This window comes from Ornithorhynchus anatinus, chromosome X5, assembly GCF_004115215.2.
Source record: "Ornithorhynchus anatinus isolate Pmale09 chromosome X5, mOrnAna1.pri.v4, whole genome shotgun sequence".
Lineage (NCBI taxonomy): Eukaryota > Metazoa > Chordata > Mammalia > Monotremata > Ornithorhynchidae > Ornithorhynchus > Ornithorhynchus anatinus.
The window spans coordinates 61988001-62013466 of NC_041753.1; the positions used below are offsets into that span (position 1 = coordinate 61988001).

General features: G+C 44.9%; 1 protein-coding gene and 1 non-coding gene across 7 annotated transcripts in view; both read left to right on the forward strand.

The window, feature by feature from the left end:
- Nucleotides 1–3960: 3960 nt before the first annotated feature.
- LOC114808543 lies at nucleotides 3961–4098 on the forward strand. The gene has a single exon (XR_003756390.1). It is a non-coding gene; the product is annotated as a small nucleolar RNA SNORA7 (small nucleolar RNA).
- Nucleotides 4099–11232: 7134 nt separating this feature from the next.
- GCNT1 (glucosaminyl (N-acetyl) transferase 1) overlaps nucleotides 11233–25466 on the forward strand; it is a 53672-nt gene continuing 39438 nt past the window's right edge. For 2 of the 6 annotated variants that reach the window (XM_029054568.2, XM_039910712.1), the window contains exon 1: nucleotides 11234–11505. The gene's annotated coding sequence lies outside the window, so the exon portion shown is untranslated. Of the gene's footprint in view, nucleotides 11506–12297; nucleotides 12486–15602; nucleotides 15679–25466 lie in introns of those variants that run through there. The other 4 variants (XM_029054569.2, XM_029054571.2, XR_005659648.1 and 1 more) reach the window with 3 other exon arrangements.

A 25466-nucleotide genomic window follows, 5' to 3' on the forward strand; every position in this document is an offset into this window, starting at 1 on the left:
ATACTATTTCCCGAAAGTGCTCAAAATGCAGTAAAGGAATATTATGTACAGTGAGAGAATCTGGTTTATGTCTTTTTATGTCCCAAGAACTTCTTGTAGAATTCTTCAGAGATATAGTAACAGAAGGCCTCCTTGTAGAGTAGCCTTTCCACATTGATAGTAAAAAAATTGGTAAAGTTTGATAAAAGAAGGAAATTTTAAATTCTTATCAATGAAAGATAATCTGGAGTCACAAGTTGCAGGGCTCCATTTGGAAGGTTAAAATTAGTAGAAAAAGTCAGCGACTAATTAGACACTTGATAGTCTTTAATAACAGTGTACTACACTCCCAAGAAAAAATAACTGATATTTGAAAAATAAATAAACTTCTGAACTGTGAAGATACGAGTTAAAAACAGAACCCTAACAAGGTAAACTTTGGGAAACGGCACAGCTCTTTTGTGCATAAATCCATATCATCAAGTTTCTCTCTTAGGAGATAGCAATTCACAGTAAGAGATAGTTATTCTACTCTCTTTGCATTCTGTTCAGAAAGCCCCACTCCAGAAATTCACAGTGACTGTGTTAAAAAGAAGTGTGAGCGTCACTGAAACATTTCAGTAAGCTCTGCTCTGCCTGTTGCAATTCTATATATGCCACTCTAGTGCTCGTAGTACTCAAGCCAAAAAAGCGGAAATATTAGGGAGACTTACAGTACTAGTGCTGCCTCCAAGGCCACCCCAGGAATCCTGATGATAACCCGTAGGCTTGATTGACAGAAAGTATCTCAAGTCTTTCCACCTTCCCCTCCACCTCGTGTGCCCCCCCCCCCCCACCCCACAGATCTTTTTGCTCATCTAATGAGACAGTCTGCAGAGACCAGATGGGACGAAGCTTTGTCAATCAAGGCAACTCCTGAGCCGACGTCCATTGCCCAAACTCAGTTGAGCATTTACCAGGTGAAATTTGCTGCATTAAGACAAAAAGTTCTAGCAACCAAACTCACTTTGTTAGTTTGAAAATGAAGCATCCATTGTTTGTGCTGTTATGAATCAGGTGGGAACCACTAACTTCCTTTCTTTTTTTTCACACTGTTGGGCAGTTCACCTCATGTAGATATGTTCAGCATGTTCAAGTTTAGCCCAGTAAGAATGATGCTGTGCTTTTAATGTGACCCTTGACTCAAGTGGACATTCCCTAGGAAATGAAATCCCCATCTGTCCACCAGCACTATGGTTGATACCCTGCCATGTTATCCCCCTCTGCTGCTGCAACCCATTCTCCCCTCCCCCCAAACTTTTTTTTTTTTTTGGTATTTCTCAAGCACTTACTATGTGTCAAACATTGTTCTAAGTGTTGGGGTAGTTACAAGTTAATTAGGTTGGTCACAGTCCCTGTCCCTCATGGGACTCAGAATCCCACCCTCCTCCACCCCATCCTTTGAAGGGGGAATGTATCTATCAATCAGTCATATGCAGAGCACTATACTAAACGTTTGGGAGAGTACAATATAACACAGTTGGTAGACACGTTTCCTGCCCAAAATGAGCTTACAATCTAGAGGGGGGAGACAGACATTGATCTAAATAAATAAATTTCCTCATCTCCCAGTTCCTTTCACTGAGAAAGGGAAACCCCAGGCAAGAGCAAGGCTGTCGTAGCACAAGCTAGGCTGAGGAGCCTGCGAGGCAGGGCAGAGAAGGTCAGGGCCAAGGGGCAAGGCAGGCTTGCAGAAATTGAGAAAAAGAAATTGAGAAAACTGAGGCACAGAAAACTTGTTCAAGATCACACAACATTCATTCATTCAGTCATATTTTTTGAGCACTTACTGTGTGCAGAGCACTGTACTAAGCACTTGGGAGAGTACAATACAACAATGAGCAGACACAATCCTTGCCCACAACGAGCTTACAGTCTAGAGTAGGGGAGACACATCAATACAAATAAATACATTACAGATATGTACATAAGTGCTAGGGGCTGAGAGGGGAGAAGAGCAAGGGGAGCAAGTCAGGGTGATGCAGAAGGGACTGGGAGATGAGGAAAGATGGGACTTAATCTGGGAGGGCCTCTTGGGGATGTGCCTTCAATAAGGTCATGGGTTCAAATCCCGACTGCCACTTGTCAGCTGTGTGACTGTGGACAAGTCACTTAACTTCTCTGTGCTTCAGTTACCTCATCTGTAAAATGGGGATTAACTATGAGCCTCACGTGGGACAACCTGATTACACTGTATCTACCCCAGGGCCTAGAACAGTGCTCTGCACATAGTAAGCGCTTAACAAATACCAACATTATTATTACTATAAGGCACTGAAACAGGGGAGAGTAATTGTCTGCTGGATTTCATTCATTCATTTGTATTTATTGAGAGCTTACTGTGTGCAAAACACTGTACTAAGTGCTTGGGAGAGTACAATAAAACAATAGACACGTTCCCTGCCCACACGAGCTCACATTCTAGAGGATTGGAGGAGGGAGGGGTTTCCAGGACAGAGGCAGTAAGTGGGGTAGGGATCAGTGGCGAGATAGGTGAGATAGGGGCACAGTGAGAAGGTTAGCACTAGAGGAGCAAAGTGTGTGGGCTGGGTTGTAGGAGGGAAATGAGGGGAGGTAAAAGGGGTCAAGGAGATTGAGTGCTTTAAAGCCAATGGTGAGTTTTTGTTTGATGCAGAAGTGGATGGGCAACCACTGGAGTTGTTTGAGGAGTGGGGTGACATGTCCAGAATGTTTTTGTAGAAAAATGATCTGGGCAGCAGAGTAAAGTATGGACTGGAGTAGGGAGAGACAGGAGGCTGGGAGGTCAGCAAGGAAGTTGATTCAGTAATCCAGGCAGGATAGGATGAGTGATAGCAGCTTGGATGGAGAGGAAAGGGTGGGTTTTAGTGATATTGTAAAGGTGGGACTGACAGGATTTAGTGATGGATTGAATACGTGAGTTGAATGAGAGAGAGTCGAGGATAATGTAGGCAAGTGGCAGGGCCAGGATTAGAATCCCAGTCCTCTGACTCCCATTTTCCACTAGGCCAGGCTGCTTCCTGGGTTCAGTACTTTCCCCCGAGCATTAAAAAGTTTTGTTTTGCAAAGCCAAACTTCCCTAAAAGACCTCAAAAAAATAAAAATTGCAAACCATTACAGATCCTCAGGGATAAAAGAAAAACAAATCTGTCAAAAAAATTCCTGGCAATAAGATTTCAGCTAAACAGATTTTAGTGATTCCTTGTGTACCTCTGACAAAAAAAATACAAATTACAAATCCTTCTTCCACTCTAGCTGCAGACATGGACTCCATTATGAAACATTTGGATTTTATACCTTTTTTCTAATCTGTATTTGTTTTGCCCCATGCATATTCAGTGAGCCAGTGGTAGAAGTAGAGCTATAAAAGCAGGTAACAACTTCCAGTCGAGTGCTTCATTCAACAGGACATGCTGACTCTATTGTAATATATATTGTGTTTCCTTTTCAGAATGGAAATGTAGAGGTAGCAAGGAGCACTGTATCATGTCTTAATGGCAGACAGAGTCAATTCATCAGGTGTTACATGTTTCATGCTGTGAAAAAGCAACTATGACTCACTCAGGTTAGTGGGAAATGTGTCCTAAGTGTGAAAAATTGCTGCTCAAAAAAGACACGGGGGGTTTTGTGATGTGGAAGTCTGTACTTTGTCAACAACTTTGAATGACACTATTTCTTCAGAAATCTACTGAGAAAATTCAAATATCCCCACAGTCAAGTTAGGGTGCAAATGAATAGTTCTTATTGAAAACCTGCCTAGAGATTGAAAAATTGGGAAGTTTGGTGTAAGCTCCAAAAGTTAGGCACTGTGTACTCCTGACTTCCCCTTCAGACCAGGTAACTCCTAATCTTCATCTGAGCCAGAATCCCTTCCTCTCCTCTAGGCCTGCCTCAGACTCTTGGCCCATTTTCACTCCAGAAAGGTGAGTAGACTCTAAAATTTACATCTAGTAAAGATTGCTACCCCTCTCAGAATCGCAACTGAAGAGTTTTCAGTACTCTACTGGCCTTGGCTATGGGAGGGAGAGTCAAGCAGAGGCATACCCATTCCATTCCTAGCTCTGGCAGTGGCTAGCAAATGGAAGGCAATCTGCTATAAGTCAAAACTCACCTGAGCTGGGTAGCAGCAGCATGGGAGAGAGTCAAGGGCAGAGACTCAAGTTAACTGCATGGAAGGAGACAATGGTAAACCACTTCCATATTTTTACCAAGAAAACTCTGTGGATGCACTACCAGAACGATTGCAGATGGAGAGTGGGGCATTCTGGGAGAGATGCGACCATGGAGTTGCTAAAGGTCGGAAACGACTCGTTTCCGACTCGGCAGCATAAGACAAGGTATTGGTTAAGCATTTATTACATGCCTAGCACTGTACTACAGTCAGATGAGACCCAATCTTTTGTCCCTTAGGGGGGACTCACAGTCTAAGGGGGAGTGAGAACAGATATTTAATCCCCATTTTCAGGTGAGGAAACTGAGGCAAAGAATAGCTAAATGATTTGCCCAACGTCACACAACAAGCAAGCGGCGGTGCCAGGATTAGAACCCAGGTCCCCTGATTCCCAGGCCTGTGTTCTTTCCACTAGGCCATGCTGTGTCTCCATCTTCCTAAATGTCTCTATCTTCCTAAACCAGTAATGTCAGTAGTGGCCAATCATCAACTATTCATATCCAGAGCTGAGCGTGCTTTATTAAGTGTACATGCCTCTCTATTCTGTCCACTGGCTGCCAGGGGCAACCCAGAGTCCATAAATTTGAGACCCAATTCTGATTAATGAGTGGCAATCTCCACAACCCAGTAGAATACTCATTTGGAATGATTAAAATTTTTTTTTAAAGTGCAACACCATTACCAAGCCAGACCAATGCCTATTCAGCGCATTACAGACACATAGTGGGATTCTGTTAAATTTGAGGTGACAGGAGCACAACCAAGTAGAGATATCTTGAAGGCAGGAGGAGATGTGAGCCTGGAGAGAGGGAGAGAGATCAGGGCTGGAGATGTACATTTGGGTCTCATCTACATAGAGATGGTAGTTGAAGCCATGGGAGTGGATGAGTTCTCCAAGGGAATGAGTGTAGATGGAGAATAGAAGGGGACTGAGAACAGAACCTTGAGGGACCCCCACAGTTAAGGGGTGGGAGGCAGAAGAAGAGCCCATGAAGGAGATTGAAAATGAATGGCAAGAGAGATAAGAGAACCAGGAGAGGACAGAGTCAGTGAAGACAAGGTTAGATAACGTTTCCAGGAGAAGGGGGTGGTCCACAGTGTCAAAGGCAGCTGAGAGGTCGAGGAGGATTGAGATGAAGTAGAGGCCATTGGATTTGACCTTGGAGAGGGCGGTTTCTGTAGAGTGAAACACAGAGTACAGATTAGTAGTACAGTGTCTAGCACACAGTAAGTGCTTAACAAATATCACAGTTATTATTATGTCTGATCTGCCTATATTCAATTTTCCCAGCACCCAGTACAGTGTTTGGTACATAATGAGTGCTTAAGCAATATCACTATTATTACTGTAAGAGGAGAGAGCACTTGCTACCCCAGAAGGGGTTTTCCTTGCTGTTTCTGTGAGAACCTTATTTGGGAGAAATGGGCTTAGTATTTATAGTCTTAAACCTGAACAATTTTTATTCTTTTTTGGATGCAATACTTTCCTGGGATATTAAGTTAGAACAGATGCTCCTCAGTTTAATGAAATTGGTGAACAGCAGTGCTAATCATCTTAATCGTTTATTAGTGCTCTTTCCTGTTTCTTCTGCAACTTCATATCTCCAGATGAAATGATAGATTTACTTTCTAGTTATGATACTAAATTTCCACTGAGGACAGAACAATACAAAATGGGTTCAGAATGCAGCAAGAGTTATTTAGGTGATGTATAAGGAAGAATCATGTAAACAATGTGGGTAGCTGTTCATTGGACTGGGTTGCAAAGGGAAGTTATACAGCCTTTTAGAAATAGGATGGATGCTCACATGGCCCTTGGTGAAGACTTATGGTTGGGCAGGATGACCGATCCAGAAATTCTGATTTTCTCAAAACAGGAAACCTAATCCCAGCCTCCACAGAGCCATGAGCATGACTGTGGTAGAAATTGAGTGGAAAGGTCTGTGTGGACTCTGTTTTCTGTGCTTGGCCCTAACAAACAATGAAAAATTTAGGGCCACATAGTAAGTGCTTAACAAATACCACAGTTATTATTATTATGTCTGATCTGCCTATATTCAATTTTCCCAGCACCTAGTACAGTGTTTGGTACATAATGAGTGCTTAAGCAATATCGCTATTATTACTGTAATAGGAGAGAGCACTTGCCACCCCAGAAGGGGGTTTCCTTGCTGTTTCTGTGAGAACCTTGTTTGGGACTCTGTACTCTGTGTTTCACTCTACAGAAACTGTCCTCTCAAAGGTCAAATCCAATGGCCTCTACTTCATCTCAACCTTGTCTTTACTGACTCTGTCCTCTCCTGGTTCTCCTCTTATCTCTCTTGCCATTCATTTTCAATCTCCTTCGTGGGCTCCTCCTCTGCCTCCCACCCCCTAACTGTGGGGGGTCCCTCAAGGTTCAGTTCTCGGTCCCCTTCTATTCTCCATCTACACTCATTCCCTTGGAGAACTCATTCACTCCCATGGAAAATGTGTCTGAACCCCAGATTTTTTTTTAAAAAGGGGGGGTGCTATGTTAGGAACAAGCAGTGTAGCCTAGTTGAAAGAGCACAGTCCTGAGAGTCAAAGGACCTGGGTTCTAATTCCAGCTCTGCCACCTGTCCGCTGTGTGACCTTGGGCAATTCACTTAACTTCCCTGGGTGTAGTTTCCTTATCAGTAAAATGGGGATGAGTGTCCTCCCTCCCACTTGGACTGTGAGTCCCGTGTGGGACAGAGACTCTGTCCTAGTCCTATCTTCATGTACTGTATCAACCCCAGCTTTTAATACAGTGTTTGGCACATAAAAAGTGCTTAAACAAATACCTCAATTATTATTAAATGGGATGCATCCCCTTTAAATGGCACAGAGGCTGTCCAGCTCTGGGTGGGGTAGAACAGCAGAAAAGCAAATACACTATACATTTAAATGTACTCTTTTTGTCTTGACTTTCAAAATCAAAACAAAAGGAGCACATTTAAATGTGCATTTCACCTCCCCTTTTCCAGGGAGAAACGGGCCCCACTGGTTTAACTCTACTAAATGAATCTCTAGGCTCCAGTTCTTTAAGGTGGTTTGAGCGTTTTGTCTTTCCAAGTACTGACATTAACCTAACAGGTATATAATGGCTGGTATTATCCTTTTTCCTTCTTTTAAAGGTGGGCACTACATTTGCACTTTTTCAATCTTTAGGGAAAGTCTTCATAAGTGCTCAGTACTGTGTAGTACATACAGTGGGAGCTCAATAAATACCTTACAATGATTATGGTGGTTCTACAATCATACCTATTAATTCTTTGAGTACTCGGGGGCCCTAATTGCATCTAGTTTTTTCAAGTTTCTAAGTTTGCTTTCCTTGTACACATTTGGCTTTCTACCCTCCACTTGCTCTGGCTGTGCATTGTTGATCTTTTTCATTATGACAGAGGTGAAAGGAACATCAGACACTTCTGTTTTTCTCAGGAGATGAGTTATTCTGGGCCTTTCCTTCAGTGTTTGCTGATTCACCCGGATTTTCCTCTCCCTCACCACTCCTTACAGACAGGAGAGAAGGGTTACTCCATGGAGATGTTTTACGTGGTGGGAAAATGCTCTGTGGGGTCTGTGGGCAAATAAGGCCATTTGGGGAATGTGTCCTAGGATAGGACCTGTCTCACATTGACAGAGATGATACAGTCAGCATGACGACCATGCATGTGCTCCCCTAGGAAGCCTCACAGGAATATTTTAAGAGCCACCTGCACAAGCATATACCTGAGTGAAGAATTAAGAAAGGAGTGGAGAGCACCTGTTTCCCTAGCTGGGAAGCAGTGTGGCCTAATGGAAAGGGCATGGGCCCGGGAGTCAGAAGGATCTTGGTTCTAAGCCCTGCTCTGTTACTTGTCTGCTGTGTGACTTTGGGCAAGTCACTTCCCTTCTCTGTGCCTCAGTTAACCTCATCTGCAAAATAGGGATTTTCTCTCCTATTTAGACTGTGAGCCCCATGTGGGACCTAATTATCTTGTACCTATTCCAGCACTCAGTACAGTGTTTGGCACATAGTGAGGGCTTAATGAATAATACAATCAGTATTAAGAAATTTGAGTTCTGAGTTCTGCGGTTAACCTGCTCTTTGATTTAATTTTTTTTTTTGGTATTTAAGTGCTTACTATATGCCAGGCACTGTACTAAGTGCTGGGATAAATACAAACTGATCAGGTTGGACACAGTTCATGTCCCACATAATGCTCACAATATGAATTCCCATTTTACAGATGAGGTAAGTGAGGCACTGAGAAGTTAAGTGACTTGCCCAAGGTCACACAGCAGACAAGTGTCAGACCATGGACAGTTCACTTGACTTAATAAAAATAATAATGTTGGTATTTGTTTAGCACTTACTATGTGCCAAACACTGTTCTAAGCGCTGGGGTAGATGCAAGGTAATCAGGTAGTCCCACGTAGAGCTCACAGTCTTCATCCTCATTTTACAGATGAGGTAACTGAGGCACAGAGAGGTTAAGTGACTTGCCCAAGGTCACGCAGCTGATAAGCGGCAGAGCCGGGACTGGAACCCATGACCTCTTACTCCCAAGCCCAGACTCTTTCCACTGAGCCATGCTGCTTCTCTGTACCCTAATCAATCAACCACTTATTGTGTGCAGAGCACTGTACTAAGCACTTAGTACAATATAACAGAGGGAGTAGACAAGTTCCCTGCCCACAACCCAGTTTCCTCATCTGCAAAATGGGGATAATAATACATTTATTTCCTTCTTTTTCAGGCCTTAACTTTCTCAATCAATGTTTTTTATTTAGCACTTACTGTGTGAAGAACACTGTACTGAGGGCTCTCTCCTTCCTTGTTCCTTACATACTAAGGCTCCCAGATTCTTTTCAATAAATCTCAAGGTGTCTTTTACCTAACTTTGCATGATTTCAAGGGGCCCCAATTTGAAGTATCTAAATTAAATTGAATTGGTACAGCCTATTGAGGTAGTATTCTAACACAGTATTCTGGGCATGCCACCTAGGAAATGCACACACCCAGTTCTTCTATGACATTACATTAAATGCTTTTACTAATTGCACTCATTTCTTCTGACATTGCATAGATAGATATGTACCGTAGGAAGAACATTCCTAATAGTAGTCATGGTGTTTCTTAAGCACCTATTATATGCAAGCACTGTAATAATAATTGTGGAATTTGTTGAGTGCTTACTATGTGCCAGGCACTGTACTAAGCGCTGGGGTGAATATAAGCAAATTGGGTTGGACATAGTGCTTGTCCCACATGGGGCTCACAGTCTCAACCCCCATTTTACAGATGGGGTAACTGAGGCACAGAGAAGTTAAGTGACTTACCCAAGGGGCTCACAGCCTCAATTCCTATTTTACAGATGTGGTAACTGAGGCACAGAGAAGTTGAGTGACTTACCCAAGGTCACACAGCAAAGTGGCAGAACCAGGCTTAGAACCCAGATCCTTTGACTACCAGACATATATTCTTTCACTAGGCCAGGCTGTTCCCTAACAGTGTTCAATCCAAAATTTGTTAAGGGCTTGTTAAATGCCAAGCACTGGGGTGGATACAAGCTAATCAAATTGGATGCAGTTCTGTCCCACATGGGGCTCACAACCCAAGGAAGAGTGGGGGAGTGCTTGGATCCAGGGACATACAGAGCAAAAACACACTCTCACGTACTTTCAGATGGACGGAGACAGGAGGAAGCAGAACCACAGATCTACAGACTTGTTTCTCACATTCTATTTTCTCCTCTCTTTCTCTCATACATAGGCAATGCACACCTGCATTTATTTGCGCATGGTAATAGCACCAAGGCACATTGATCCATTTATTTACCCAAGTCCCCCTCCCCACCTCTATGGGAGATTTAACTGCTTTTCTTTAGCCCTACTTGGAGCAGGCAGCATTAGCAGGGCCAACAGCTGCTTCCTCCAGCCACACTCTCTACAATGTTGCATTTTCCCTAGCCCACCCAGCTATGATAGCCGCCCTAATAGCTGTCATTCTATTCTAAGGGCAAACTGCAAGATAGTCCAGTAAGTAGGGGGTGATATTTCTTGGGACAACTTTTCCTCAACCCAGGGAGTTTCAAATTTAATGTAGTTCCTGTGAGTGGTGGAGGAGATACAAGGAAGCCAAAGTGGGGGAGGAGTGAGTTTACAGAAAGAACTTTTACCGGTTTCTCCCTCCTCTTTCAGATCCAGTTTCCTTCAAAACGTCTTTTCTGCCGATCTTTCAGTTTACGTAAATCATACTGTGAGTGGTTAGAACTACTATTTTAAGTTAACACATAGCCCAAGCTAGAGCACAGTTTAGTGGAAAGAGGATGGGCTACGGAGTCAGAGGACATGGGTTCTAATCTTGCCTCTGCCACTTGTCTGCTGTGTGACTTTGGGCAAGCCACTTAACATATCTGTGCCTCATTTACCTCATCTATAAAATGGGGATTAAGACTGTGAGCCCCATGTGGGACAACCTGATTTCCCTGTATCTACTCCAGCCTTTAGAACGCAGTAAGTGCTTAACAAATGCCATAATAATTATTATTTATGGTTATTTGTTAAATGCTTAACTATGTGTCTAGCACTGGGGTAGATGTAAGTTTATCAGGTTGGACACAGTCCCTGTCCCACATGAGGCTCACAGTCTGATTCCCATAGGATTTCAATCCATCAGTGGCATTTAGTGAACACTTACTGTGTGCAGGGTACTGTATTAAAGATTGTAGGTGTCCCTGTTTTTGTATACTTGATAAAAGCTTGAACTTGTAAATTCGTTGTGGGCAGCGAATGTGTCTGCTTATTGTTGTATTGTATTCTCTCCCAAGGGCTCAGTACAGTGTTCTGCGCACAGTAAGTGCTCAATAAATACGAATGAATGAATGAAAAAGAAGCACGGATTCTTGACACCTTCGCCCCGCCTTCTATTTGCTTGTAATTAAAGCCACCCTAAGATGATTGCCTCCAGGCTTGTTAAGCGTTTACCTTCCAGGCACTGATGCAGGATAATTAGGAGGAACTCAGTCTAAATCAGAGGAAGGAGGAATTAATCCCTATTTTACAGAGGAGATTACCGAGGCCCAGAGACGCTAAAGTACTCGCTGCGGACAAGTGGTGGAGCCGGAGTGGTAATTTCACGAGGATCTTTCCTACTTTAAAATGGAATGATGGAATCTATGGCTTTCATTTGGAACCCATCTCTTTCTTTTGCCAAGTAATAACGAAAGCAGTAAAACGGTAGGAGACTTAAAGACATGCTTATTATAAAGCAAGAAGCGCCCTTGGAGAAAAACGATCTACAATCGAACCGTCATGGAATTCGGACTGTTTTAAAACACAGAATCACGGTGGTACGTTAACATCTACCGCAACGATCACTTTCTTATTTAGCTCTGGTCTTTTTGGGGATTGTAAAGGTCGCCTTTGCGGGGCTGGAGCAGGAAAGCCCTAGGGGGAAGAAAAAGCAGAAGCGGGGCTCAATTCCCCCTTGCCTTTATAGCTGTGGCTTTGGTGGTGAGTGGTCAGGACTCGGGGGGTGGGGAGGAAGGGGCCGGGAAGCAGGCGTCCGGAATCGTCCATTCCAAGCGCTTAGTAAGCAGTATGGCTTAATGGCAAAACATGGGCTTGGGAGCCAGAGGTCGTGGGTTCTAATCCCGACTCTGCCGCTTGTCAGCTGTGTAACTTTGGGCCGGTCACTTCACTTCTCTGTGCCTCAGTTCCCTCATATGTAAAAAGGGGGTTAAGACTGTGAGCCCCAAGTGAGACGACCTGCTTACCTTGTATCTACCCCAGCGCTTAGAACAGTGCTCGGCATATAGTAAGCGCTTAACAAATACCAACATTAGTATTATTATTATTATTATTATTATTACAGTGCTCTGCACACAACAAGCGCTCAATAAAGACGATTGAATGAATGAATGAATGAAAGGCCGCGGGCTGGGGGTGGGTGGGGTGGCGATGGGGCGCGTTCGTGACGCCAGGGGGCGCCCTCGACTCGAAGCGCAAACGGGGCCCCCGGCGCAGCCCCGCGGCTGAGCGTTGTAGCAAGCGAGGTGGGCGGGCAGGCGAGGAGGAGGGGAGGCGGTGCTGCGGCCGGCCGATGGAGCGGCTCAGCATGTCGTCCCTAAGGAGGAGGGGCTACCACCGTTCGGGCCGCCGGGGCAGAAAGTCCGGGAGCAAGCCGGCGCCTCAGCCCCGGGAGGAGCTGAAGCCTCCGCGCCCGGTTCCGGCCGGTTGGGGAGCAGCGGTGCTGCTTGGCCCCAGGTCGCGGGAATCGACGGCATCTTGGGCCCGGCCCATGGCCCTGCCCACACCCAGCTCACTGCAGGTAAAGCAGGCTGCTTGCCGGCGGGGTTGGGTGGGTGAGGTCCCTCGAGTTCCGCGGGGGGCTCTTTCCTCTCCCGGTTTCGGGGGGAGTGGGGGAACTCATTTCGGGCACGGGTCGGGCTCTGACCCCTTCGACCTTTCCGGGTGATGCGGGGGGGGGGTAACCCGGCACGCATCTCAGTGCCCGGACAGCGACGCGAAGGGGGTGGCGATCACCGGCTCGCCTTAAAGCCCCTAAAGTATACCGTTTGGAAGCGAGGGGTTGGCTGGTTGGACCTGCGCCTTTGGCCCCAAAGCCCCCTCCCGTCCCCGCTTTTCTCCCTCTTCCCCTCTCCCTCCCTCCTCCCCTCTCCCTCCCTCCTCCCGTGGCTGGACAGGGGAAACGCCCCCCTCCTGGCTTTGCAACAACTTTTTTCCTCCAAAAGCTTCTGCCGCTCAGTTCATCAGGCAGCGCTCCTGCCCCTAGCTCAGCTTTTCCCTTTTGCTCATGGTACCGCGCTTTGAATACTCTGCGGCTGGAAACAGTTGGCTACCGATCTCCCTCGGTGATTGCAGAACCGAAGGCCGGGACTGAGCAAGGAAGCCCCCGTTGGCCGGTTGTTTGGAGTGGGCTATCGAAAGTAGCCTTGCACTCTTTTCTGTTCTAGCATCATCTGGTGTTATGAACTTTTTTTTTTTGGCGACTTACTTTCCATCTGAAGATGACCAGAAAGTCTTTAGATCCCCTATAATCGATACATATATATATATATATCCCACCCAGTTAGACCTTTGGGTAAGATAATCTAGGGCCAGGCTAAACCGTCTTCACTTCCAATTCTGAAGTTAAGACTCGCCGTGTTTGGACACCGACTTAAGCAGGATTTCTTCTATTTCCGTTTTACTTCTCTCATTGCTGATAGTAAGTAGCAGGTTTAGCATGAACGTGGAAAATGGCTAGGCGTTTGGGCATCGTATCTTGCAAAAGAAATGACAAGTGCTTTCATTCAATCGTATTTGAGTCCTTACTGTGTGCGGAGCACTGTACTAAGCGCTTGTAAAGTACAATTCAGCGACAGAGACAATCCCTGCCCACAAAGGGCTCACAATCTAGAAGGGGGGAAACAGACATCAAAATAAGTAAACAGAGATCGGTAGCATCAATATAAATAGAACTAGATATATACACCATAAAAAATATAAATACGTACATATATACACAAATGCTGTGGGCGGGGAGGAGGGGTAGAGCAAAGGGAGCGGGTCGGGGCGATGGGGAGGGGAGGGGGAGCGGAGGAAAAGGGCTTAATCTGGGAAGGCCTCCTGGAGGAGGCGAGCCTTCAGTAGGGCTTCGAATTCAATCGTATTTATTGAGCGCTTACTGTGTGCAGAACACTGTACTAAGCGTTTGAAGGAGGGAAGAGTGATTGGCGGATTTGAAGAGGGATTTCCAGGCCAGAGGTGGGACGTGGGCCAAGGGTCAACGGCGGGACAGGCAAGAACGAGGCCCGGTGAGAAGGTTAGCACCAGAGGAGCGCAGTGTACAGGCTGGGCTGTTGAAGGAGAGAAGGGATGTGAGATAAAAAGGGGCAAGGTGGTGGAGAGCTTTGAAGCCAATAGTGAGAAGTTTTTGCTTGATACGGAGGTTGATAGGCAGCTACTGGAGATTTTTGAGAAGGGGGGTGACATGCCCAAAGCGTTTCTTTAGAAAGATAATCCGGCAGCAGAGTGAAATATGGACTGAAGCGGGAGGGGGGAGGGAGGAGGTTGGGAGATCAGAAAGGAGGCTGATGCAGTAATCCAGTCCGGATAGGATGAGTGATGATACTAACGTGGTAGCGGTTTGGATGGAGAGGAAAGGGCGGATCTTGGTGGTGATGTGAAGGTGAGACCGGCAGGTTTTGGTGACAGATTGGATGTGTGGGGTGAATGAGAGAGCCGAGTCAAAGATGACACCAAGATTGCGGGCTCGTGAGGCGGGAAGGATGGTAGTGCCGTCCACAGTGACGGGAAACACAGGGAGAGGACAGGGTTTGGGAGGGAAGATGAGGGGCTCAATCATGGACACGTTGTCTTAGGTGGCGGGCGGACATCCAGGGAGAGGTGCCCTGAAAGCAGGAGGAGATGCAAGCCTGGAGGGAGGGAGAGAGAACAGGGGAGGAGTTGGAGATTTGGGTGTCATCTGCATAGAGATGATAGTTGAAGCCGTGGGAGCGAATGAGTTCACCAAGAGAGTGAGCATAGATGGAGAACAGAAGGGGACCAAGAACTGACCCTTGAGGAACCCCTACAGTTAGGGAGTGGGAGGGGGAGGAGGAGCCCACGAAGGAGACTGAGAATGAATGGCCAGAGAGATGAGAGGATATTGATATGCATACACCCTGTAGATGAAAATAAAGGTTGTACACACTATTCCTTTCTTAAAAAAAACAACAAATTAAAAGGCGGTCTTTATTACATACTAGATAGGGAACCCAGCCAAGCTAGGAATTTTAGAAAAAGTCATAAATTAAAAGGCAACGAGAGGCTATTTGCAACCACTCACGAAATTTGCTTCACGCACCTAAACAAGCATCTTTCGTATCTCCATCTCCATCTCCCCCGGCATATCGCCCCTATTTCAGAGTTGTTCTGAAAAGCAAGTTTTTTGGGATTTGGGGTTTTTTTTTTGTAAGGAAGGGGGAGAGGAGAGAGGAGAGGAAGGAGGAGAGGATGAGACCAATGTAAGTTACCTGTTTGGAGCCTAGGCACCTCCAGACAGGTCTCTTGAATAGTGGTTTAGGTACCAGATTTCAATTCTGGCAAGGTGACATTTGGACCATGTGAGCCAGTAAGGTTTTCTAATATTTGGTTACTGTTAGATATTTTCTTCTTGAAAATTTCATTTTTTTTAAAAAAGGCATTCTGAATGGAAGTTCTTTCAAGGGAAGAAAGTTTTTTGTGTTTTTTTTTAAGTTGGTTAGCTATTGGGACTTTACAAATGTAACTGGAGTAATGGAGGTCATTGTAGATTTTATGGGACCTTTGTTTAAATCTAAAAATTCTGGTGACTTTAGTTATCCATACCTCAGGAGCTAAGGATTTTCCTCTGTCCCTCCTTTTTCCTCACCCCATTCCCTTTAATCTTTCCATGGTGAAGATTTTCCTCTGTCTCTGGTCTGAATCTGACAAGAACTCATCAGTAACTGGGGATTGATTGGAGCATACTTTTTTTGTGAGTACGTTTTGTTTCATGAAACCCTAAGCATATTGTTTAATTGATAGAAGGGCATGTGGTGGACTTAAATGGAGAATTTTTCCAAAAGCTAAGACTTATAAAACAAACTCCATACATCACTCCACTGCCCAGATTATCTTTCTAAAGAAATGTTCTGGGCATGTCACCCCCCCTTCTCAAAAATCTCCATGGTTGCCTATCCACCTTCTTATCAAAGAAAAACTGATCACTATTGGCTTTAAAGCTCTCCATCACCGTGCCCCCTTCTACCTCACTTCTCTCCTTCTACATCCCAGCCCGCACCCTCTACTACCCTGGTGCTAACCTTCTCACTGTGCCTCCATCTCACCTGTCCCGCCGTCGACTCCTGGCCCATGTCCTACTTCTGGCCTGGAATGCCCTCCCTCCTCACATCCACCAGACAATCACTCTCCCCCTACTCTTCAAAGCCCAACTGAAGGCGCACCTCCTCCAAGAGGCCTTCCCAGACTAAGCCCCCCTTTCGGTCAGCTCCCCCCCTTCCGTGTCTTCCACCCTTTGCTCTTCCCCCCTCCCTGCCCCACAGCACTTATATATCTATAATTTTGTATTGATGTCTGTTTACTTGTATTGATGTCTGTCTCCCCCCCCCCCCCCGCACCCAGACTGTGAACCCGTTGTGGGCAGGGATTGTCTCTATTGCTGTATTTGTACTTTCCAAGCACTTAGTACAGTGCTCTGCACACAGTAAGCACTCAAATGTGCTTAGAACAGTGTTTGGCACAAAGTAAGTGCTTAAATACCTTCATCACATACGATTGAATGAATGAAACTCTTTAAATTTTGAAACTTCTCTGCAAAGTTCGTTGTGACAACTTGTGTATCAAGTTGAGTTCTGAATGGCAGCAAATTGTTCTGTTCTTATAGGGGATTGTAATATAGTGGGTTTTTTTTCCTTCAAACCAGCAATGAAAAACTACACTTTTAGCATCAAAACCGACTTCTCCCGCTGATTGTTTCATTGTTCTGATTATACCGTATCTACTCCAATGCTGCATGCATTGCCTAGCATGTAGTAAGCACTTAATTATTCTCTCTTCCCCCCCACCCCCACCATGTCAAGCATGGTGAGACGCATGCATAGAGAAGCAGCGTGGCGCAGTGGAAAGAGCATGGGCTTTGGAGTCAGGGCTCATGAGTTCGAATCCCAGCTCTGCCACTTGTCAGCTGTGTGACTGTGGGCAAGTCACTTAACTTCTCTGTGCCTCAGTTCCCTCATCTGTAAAATGGGGATTAAGACTGTGAGCCCCACGTGGGACAACCTGATTCCCCTGTGTCTACCCCAGCGCTTAGAACAGTGCTCTGCACATAGTAAGCGCTTAACAAATACCAACATTATTATTATTATTATGTCATGTTTCCCTTCCTCCTCATCCTATTGCCACCACTCATAGCCCCACTCCCTACCCAAGCCCACAACAGGAATCATAATGATTTTTAGACCCACCCAATTGGGTCACTCAGCTCAGGTTAATGCCAAGTGCCGCTAAAAGAATTGTGGGGAGAAAAGAAGGAAAGGAAGGGGAAGGGGAGTGAGGAAGAGAGAAGGTGAAAATATTAGGGCAAAGATTGATTAATCACTCATCTCCCCACCCTATTTTGCCCCCCAATGTCACTTCAGCACTTACAGAGTGCCTCCCACCCCCAGCATTTCCGTACATACTCTCAAACACTGTTCCCCATCCTGTAATTTATTTTAGTGTTTGTCTCCCCAACCAGATTGTAAGATCTTTGAGGGCAGGGATCATATCTATTAATTGTAGTGGTACAAGTACTTAGTTCCGAACTCTGCACATAGCACTCAAATACTATTGAGTGGGTGAAGAGAGCTGGTACATGAGATGGAGTAAATGTTAGATAAGATATTCTGGCACCATTTTATCTTAGGTCCTTTTGAATAATGATGGAGAAAATGAGATTAGACATCTGGATAAACTAATCACAGAAGCTCAACCGTTTGAAAAGTGGGTCATTAAACAAATGAAACTGAATAGCAGAGTGCCAAGTGGAGCTTTTAATCAAAAACACCATTTTCCTCCTGTTGAACAGTTGGGGAATGTCTTGGATGCACCAAAGATCTAAATAGTAGAATCTCATCAACTTCATCCCTTTTTCAGTTACATGCGTAGTGCTGGATGTTAACCAAACCATTTCCTGATGTTAGGTTCCAAATTCTCAATAGTAACTCAACCAGTGCATTGCAAGATGGTATCGAGGCCAATTGAACTCAAACTTCTGGAAATAAAAGGTACTTAAAGACACATTTAGGACAGAAGGCTCCACCTTCACATAAAGACTAAGCCGATGAGGTATAACAATAATACCTTGCAGGACCTCACACAAAAGCAAAATCTGAGTTATCCACAGTCTCTCACCAGGTCCCCTTGGGCCCAGGGGCATGCATTGTGAGATGGCTGGTAGGTGATTGTGGTTTATGTTAAGCACTTACTGTGTGTCAAGCACTGTCAGTTAATCCTATTTATTGAGAGTTTACTGTGTACAGAACACTGTACTAAGTGCTTGGGAGTGTCCAATATAACAATAGACACATTCCCTGCCCACAAGGAGCTTACAGTCTAGAGGGGGAGATGGACATGAAAATAAATAAATAAATACATTGTATTAAGCTTTGGGATAGATAAAAGCAGCATGGCTCAGTGGAAAGAGCATGGGCTTGGGAGTCAGAGGTCATGGGTTCTAATCCTGGTTCCTCCACTTGTCAGCTGTGTGACTGTGGGCAAGTCACTTAACTTCTCTGGGCCTCAGTTACCCCATCTGTAAAATGGGGATTAAGATTGTGAGCCCCACGTGGGACAACCCGATCACCTTGTATTCTCCGCCCCCCCAGCCAGAGCTTAGAACGGTGCATTGCACATAGTAAGCGCTTAACAAATACCATTATTATTATTATTATTATTATTATTATAAAAGATAATCAGGTTGGACACAGTCCCGTCCCACATGGGCTCCCTCGGTAGGAGAAAGAACAGGTATTGAATCTCCTATTTCAGATGATGAAATTTTAGCACGGAGAAGTCACACAACAGGCCAGTGGTAGAGTCGGAATTAGAACCCGGTTCCTCTGACTCCCTGGCCAGTGCTCTTTCCATTAGGCCATGCTGCTTCCCATAAGGGGGGAGAGTTGGAGTCTGTGGTCACAGGAAAGTATATTTCTGAGATTGCATGAGCAGTAGACGCCACTGTGCCTTCACCCATTCCATACACCATTGCTGAGTTTGATATTAAGAGTTCTTAGTAAGAACATCAATCATATTTATTGAGCACGTAGTGTGTGCAGAGCACTGTACTAAGTACTTGGGAGAGTACAGTCTGAGTTGGTAGACACCGTTTCCTGGCCACAAGGAGTATAGAGGGGGAGACAGATATTTAAATAATTTATGGATATGTACATAAGTGCTGTAGGGCTGAGGATGGGGTGAATAAAGGGTACAAATCCAAGTACAAGGGTATGGAGTAGGGAAAATGAAGGATTAGTTGGGGAACGTCGTTTGGAGGAGATGTGATTTTAATAAGACTTTGAAGGTGGGGAGAGTGATAGTCTGTTGAAACTGAGGGTGAGAGAGTTCCAGGCCAGGAGGGATTGGTACAGTGAGTAAGTTGGCATTAAAGGAATGATGTGAACATGCTGGGTTGTTGTAGTAAATCAGATAAGATAGACATGGGCAAGTTGTTGAATACTTTTAAAGCCAATGGTAAGGGGTTTCTGTTAGATGTGGAGGTGGATAGACAACCACTGGAGGGTCTTAAGTGGAGAAATACGGACTGAGCTTTTAGAAAAATTATCTGGGCAGCAGAGTGAAGTATGGACTAGAGTGAGGAGAGGCAGGGAGGTCAGTAGGGAGGCTGATGTAGTAGTCAAGATAGGATAAATGCTTGGATCGGAGTAGTAACAGTTCAGATGGAAAGAGTGGTTTTAGCAATTTTGTGAAGGTAGAACTGACAAGATCTGATGACAGGTTGAATATGTGGGTTGAATATGAATACGAATAAGTGCTTAGTACAGTGCTCGGCACACAGTAAGCACTCAAATATGATTGAATGAATTGATTGAATGGGTTGAATGAAAGAGATGAGTTGAGGATAAGGCCAAGGTTATGGTCTTGTGAGACAAGGAGGATGGTGGTGCTGTTTGGTGATGGAAAAGTCAGGGGAAGAACAGGATTTGGATGGGAGGATAAGGAGTGTTCTGTTTTGCATATGTTAAGTTTGAAGGGTTTGCAGGACATCCAAGTAGAGATATCCTGAAGGCAGGAGGAAACTTGAGACTTCAGAGAAGGAGAAATATCAGGGCTGGAGAGAGAGGTGTATTTTGTGACCGCCAGGGGAAAAGCAAAGAACAACAATGAAATAAATACACTTGCCCCTTTGCCCAACTAGACAAACTGAAGTTGGAAAATGGTTGGAACATGAAGGCAGAGGCAAATGTAATAATAATAATGGTAACTTATTAAGTGCTTATTATGTGCCAAGCACTGTTCTAAGCACTGGGCTAGATACAAGTTAATCAGGTTGGACAAAGTCCCAGTTCATATGGGGTTCACACTCTTAATCCCCATTTTCAGATGAAGGAACCGAGTCCCAGAGAAAGTAAATGACTTGACCAAGGTCACACAGCAGACACATGGTGGAGCCAGGATTAGATCTCAGGCAAATGAACAAGGAAAGCTGTTCCTGGGGATAGTGTAGCATCAGAGATAGTGACTTCTATCTCTTCTAGATCGTAAGCTCCTTGTGGGAAGGGGACATGTCCAATCAATCAATGGTATTCATTAAGTGCTTACTATATGCAGAGCACTGTACTTGGGAGAATACATTACAACAGAATTAGACCCGTTCCATGCTCGTGAACCAAGACTGTTAATATTATACTCTCCCAAACCTTTAGTACAGGGCTCCATACACAGTAATCGCTCAATAAATACCATTGATTGGGCAGATTTAGAAGGCCCAATCCCAGTAATTGCCTGATGGGAAACCAGACCCCAACAGTCGCTGCTCAAAAGGGAAAGACCTCTCTGAAAACAGGTTGTATCCAGCAGTGTATCCAGGCTCAGTGCTGTGGTATCGACTTCACATCAGGCTAGCCCAAAGGCCTTAATGTATCTTTCTAGGTGGTAACTGTTGATAACTGCTGATACCATGCTACTAAGGATATATATGGAGGGCGTAGGATAGAAAAGCCTGAAAAGTTAAGAACCTATGTTTGGTTATCAAGCCAGCCTAGAGCGGGGGAAGACCTTTCTTTAGAAGACCTTTCTGGATCTTGCCAGCGGAGAGACATATGAATGGAGAAGTGGTTGACCCTATTTTCTGGTGCTTTGAATCTGGTTTGTGTAGAATTACTGAGTGAGAACCTTATTTTCAGGGTTTTGGTAATTAGAAAGGACTCAGTAATTGAGATGCTCTAAGCTATCCCAGAAGCCCCCATTTCTTGGACTAATCCAGTGGAGGGCATGGAGGTTGAAAAAGGGCAAACATAAAGAGCAAGGTGGCTTACCTTGCTTGCTGCTCTGGTACTAGTAGCGATGATATTAAGCTCTTAGTATGTGCAAAGCACTGTGCCAAGTGCTGGGAAAGAATATGTGAGTGGTGAGTAGGCTCAGTCCTTGGCCCTCAAGTGGATCCCAATGTAAGTAGAAATAAGGGGGACTGGTGACAGAAACATAAGGAGAGATTCATTGATTCATTCATTCAATAGTATTTATTGAGTGCTTACTATGTGCAGAGCACTGTACTAAGCGCTTGGAATGTACAATTCGGCAACAGAGACAATCCCTGCCCAATGACGGGCTCACAGTCTAATTGAGGGAGACAGATGGCAGAGCAAACCAGAACGAAACAAAAACAAGACAACATTATCACGATAAATAGAATCAAGGGATGAAATAGTAAAAACACTAAGGTAACATAAAGGACAAATATGCAACTTAGGACCTGGGTTCTAATGCTGACTCCACCACTTGTCTGCTGTATGACTCCACCACTTGTCTGCTGTATGACCTTGAGCAAGTCACTTAACTTCTCTGTGCCTCAGCTACCTCATCTGTAAAAATGGGGGTTAAGACTGCAAGCCCAATGTGGGACATGGACTGTGTCCAACCTGATTAGCTTGTATCTACCCCGATGTTTAGTACAGTGCCTGGAACATAGTAAGTGCTTAACAAATACCATAAAAACACTTCCAAAAGCAATAAGATGGATCCTGGGGCTAGGGGAGTGAAGGTTTGGGTTTATTACAGCTCAGAATCTAATCAGTGTCAATCATGTATTGAGCGCTTACTGTGTTTAAAGGACTGTACTAAGTGCTTGGAGAGTACAGTACAACAATAAAACAGACACATTCCCTGCCCATGACAAGCTTACAGCCTAGAGTCCAACAGTCACAATTCCAGCTGCAGTGACCACAACAGCTATAGCAACTGACTCAGGCTACCCAGTGTTCCACACTTTGCTGAGGCCCCATGTTGCAGCTGCTTCTGTCTTCTGTGCTGTGGTGGTGCAGCAAGATGGGATCAAGGACATAGGATGGTGGGGGGGTGCGGGGGGTGGGGGGTGGGGGGGGTGGGAGGTTGCGAGGAGAGCAATGGAGCAGGTTACTGGTGGGCTAACAAGGCTCTCCGGTGTGAGCTTGTGGTCAGGAAATGTGGTGTTTACCAACTCGGTGTTTCCGCCAGCGCTTAATACTGATCTGCCTGCAGTAAGTGCTCAACAGATGCATTTGCCTGGCCTTGGGTCAACTGGTGAGAACAGCACAAACTGAGTAGAATTTGGAGGTACTTAGTACCTTAACCTTGTCCACTGTCTCTCCTCCACTATCCACACCTAACCATCCAAGTCTGAGACCATTAATAATAGTAATATCGGAGTTTAAGCACATAAGCCCTGTTTTTGTTAAGCACCTAGGTAGATGCAAGATAATCAGGTTGGACACAGCCTTTATTCATTCATTCATTCAATAGTATTTATTGAGCGCTTACTATGTGCAGAGTACTGTACTAAGCGCTTGGAATGTACAAGTCGGCAACAGATAGAGACAGTCTCTGCCCTTTGACGGGCTTACAGTCTAATCGGGGGAGACAGACAGACATGAACAATGGCAATGAGGCTCACAGTTCAAGTCGGAGGGAGAACCAGGTATTTACAGATGAGGAAACTGAGGCACCGAGAATTTAAGTGACTCACCCAAAGTCACACAGCAAGCAAGTGGCCGAACCGGGATTAGAACCTAGGTCTTCTAACTCCCAGACCCTTTCCACTAGGCTGTGCTGCTTCTCAAGTTAAAAAAACAACAACTAGGAATTGTTACTCTTTGGAAAGAAGCTAAAACTTTATGTATGCTCCACTGAAGGCATTCTTAAATGTATTCTCTGCAGATTGAACAAAAAAGACTAATATTTTAAAACAAAGTGTTAAATGGTTTAAAATTTCTGATTTCTACAAAAAATGTGATAAACCGTTTTCTTCCAGTGTGCTCATTTCCCCTTGGCTACGTAACCTCTACTAATAGAGAGAAAAACATTGTTATTTTTGGTAAAGCTGGCTCAATGTAAGTAAATTGCCTCCTTCAGCACCTGACTTGAATGCAGGTATATGAATATTTTTCTGCTCTTCTGGGAAACCCTTCCAACTCACTGGCTATATGTATCACGGGAAGCAGCATGGCTTAGTGGAAAGAGCATGGGCTTGGGAGTCAGAGGTCATGGGTTCTAATCCCAGCTCCACCACTTGTCAGCTGTGTGACTTTGGGCAAGTCACCTAATTTCTCTGTGCCTCAGTTACCTCATCTGTAAAATGGGAATTAAGACTGTGAGCCCCAGCTGGGACAACCTGATAACCTTGTATCTAGTCTGTGAGCCCATTGTTGGGTAGGGATTGTCTCTATTTGTTGCTGAGTTGTACTTTCCAAGTGCTTAGTACAGTACTCTGCACACAGTAAGCACTCAATAAATAAGATTGAATGAATTAATGAATACCCCAGCACTTAAAACTTAAAAAACGTGCTTGGTACATAGTAAGTGCTTAACAAATACCATCATTATTATTATTATCATCCAGAGACAATCATTCAGGAATTTCTGTATGTGAATGACAGTGCCCTAGAGGCAGATTCTGAACAATCAATGGTTTTTATTGAGCACTTATCTTGTGCAGAGCACTGTACTAAATAAGCGCTTGGAAAAGTTCAATAGAGTGGTAGATGCAATCCATCCCCACAAGGAGTTTACAGTCTACAGAGACCTCATTATGGGCAGGGAATGTGTCTGCTGAATCAGGTGTATTGTACTCTCACGAAGTAGTGCTCAATAAATACCAATGATTGATTGAGGCAGACATTAAAGTAAGTTACAGATAGGAGAAATAGAAGATAAGGATATGTACATAAGTACTGTGATATTGGGGTAGGTATTAAAGAAGACATTCATATTATTATAATAAGCTGCTTTACCATTTCAAAGAAAATTAAAGTCATGTGCCAGCCTGCACCAGGGGAGCTATGGGCAACCCGAAATTATACATTGGCGAGAGAGCTAAAACTAGCTAGAGAATTCTCTTATCTAACCCTAACACAATGATAGAGTCATTCATTCAATAGTATTTATTGAACGCTTACTATGTGCAGAGCACTGTACTAAGTGCTTGGAATGTACAAGTCGGTAACAGATAGAGACAGTCCCTGCCCTTTGACGGGCTTACAGTCTAATCGGGGGAGACTGACAGACAAGAACAATAGCAATAAATAGGATCAAGGGGATGAACATCTCATTAAAACAATAGCAAATAAATAGAATCAAGGTGATGTACATCTCATTAACAAAATAAATAGGGTAATGAAAATATATACAGTTGAGTGGACGAGCACAGTGCTGAGGGGAAGGGAGAGGGGGAGGAGCAGAGGGAAAGGGGGGAAAATAGGGTTTAGCTGCGGAGGGGTGGGGGGGGGTAGAGGGAGCAGAGGGAAAAGGGGAGCTCAGTCTGGGAAGGCCTCCTGGAAGAGGTGAGCTTTAAGTAGGGTTTTGAAGAGGGGAAGAGAATTAGTTTGGCGGAGGTGAGGAGGGAGGGAGTTCCAGGACCGCGGGAGGTTGTGGCTCAGGGGTCGACGGCTGGTTAGGCGAGAACTGGCGACAGTGAGGAGGTGGGCAGTGGAAAGAGATAAGGGAGGAGAGGTAGGAGGGGGCAAGGTGATGGAGAGCCTTGAAGCCTAGAGTGAGAAGTTTTGTTTTGTGCGGAGGTTGATAGGCAACCACTGGAGGTTTTTAAGAAGGGGAGTGACATGCCCACAGCATTTCTGCAGGAAGATGAGCCGGGCAGCGGAGTGAAGAATAGACTGGAGCGGGGAGAGAGAGGAGGAAGAGAGATCAGAGAGAAGGCTGACACAGTAATCTAGCCGGGATATTACGAGAGCCTGTGATAGTAAGATAGCCGTTTGGGTGGAGAGGAAAGGGCGGATCTTGGCGATATTATAAAGGTGAGACCGGCAGGTTTTGGTGACGGATTGGATGTGTGGGGTGAACGAGAGAGCCGAGTCAAAGATGACATCGAGGTTGCGGGCCTGAGAGACGGGAAGGATGGTCGTATGAGGAAGTAGGAAATTGATTCGCTGCACTATCAGCAGAAAACTAGAAGACAAGTGCTGCAGACAGACCAGTACTGCCTACTGTCAAGAAAGAAGCTGCTGTTTTTGACAAGTGACAAAAGTGAAAACAAAACCAGGCTCCGCAAACAAGA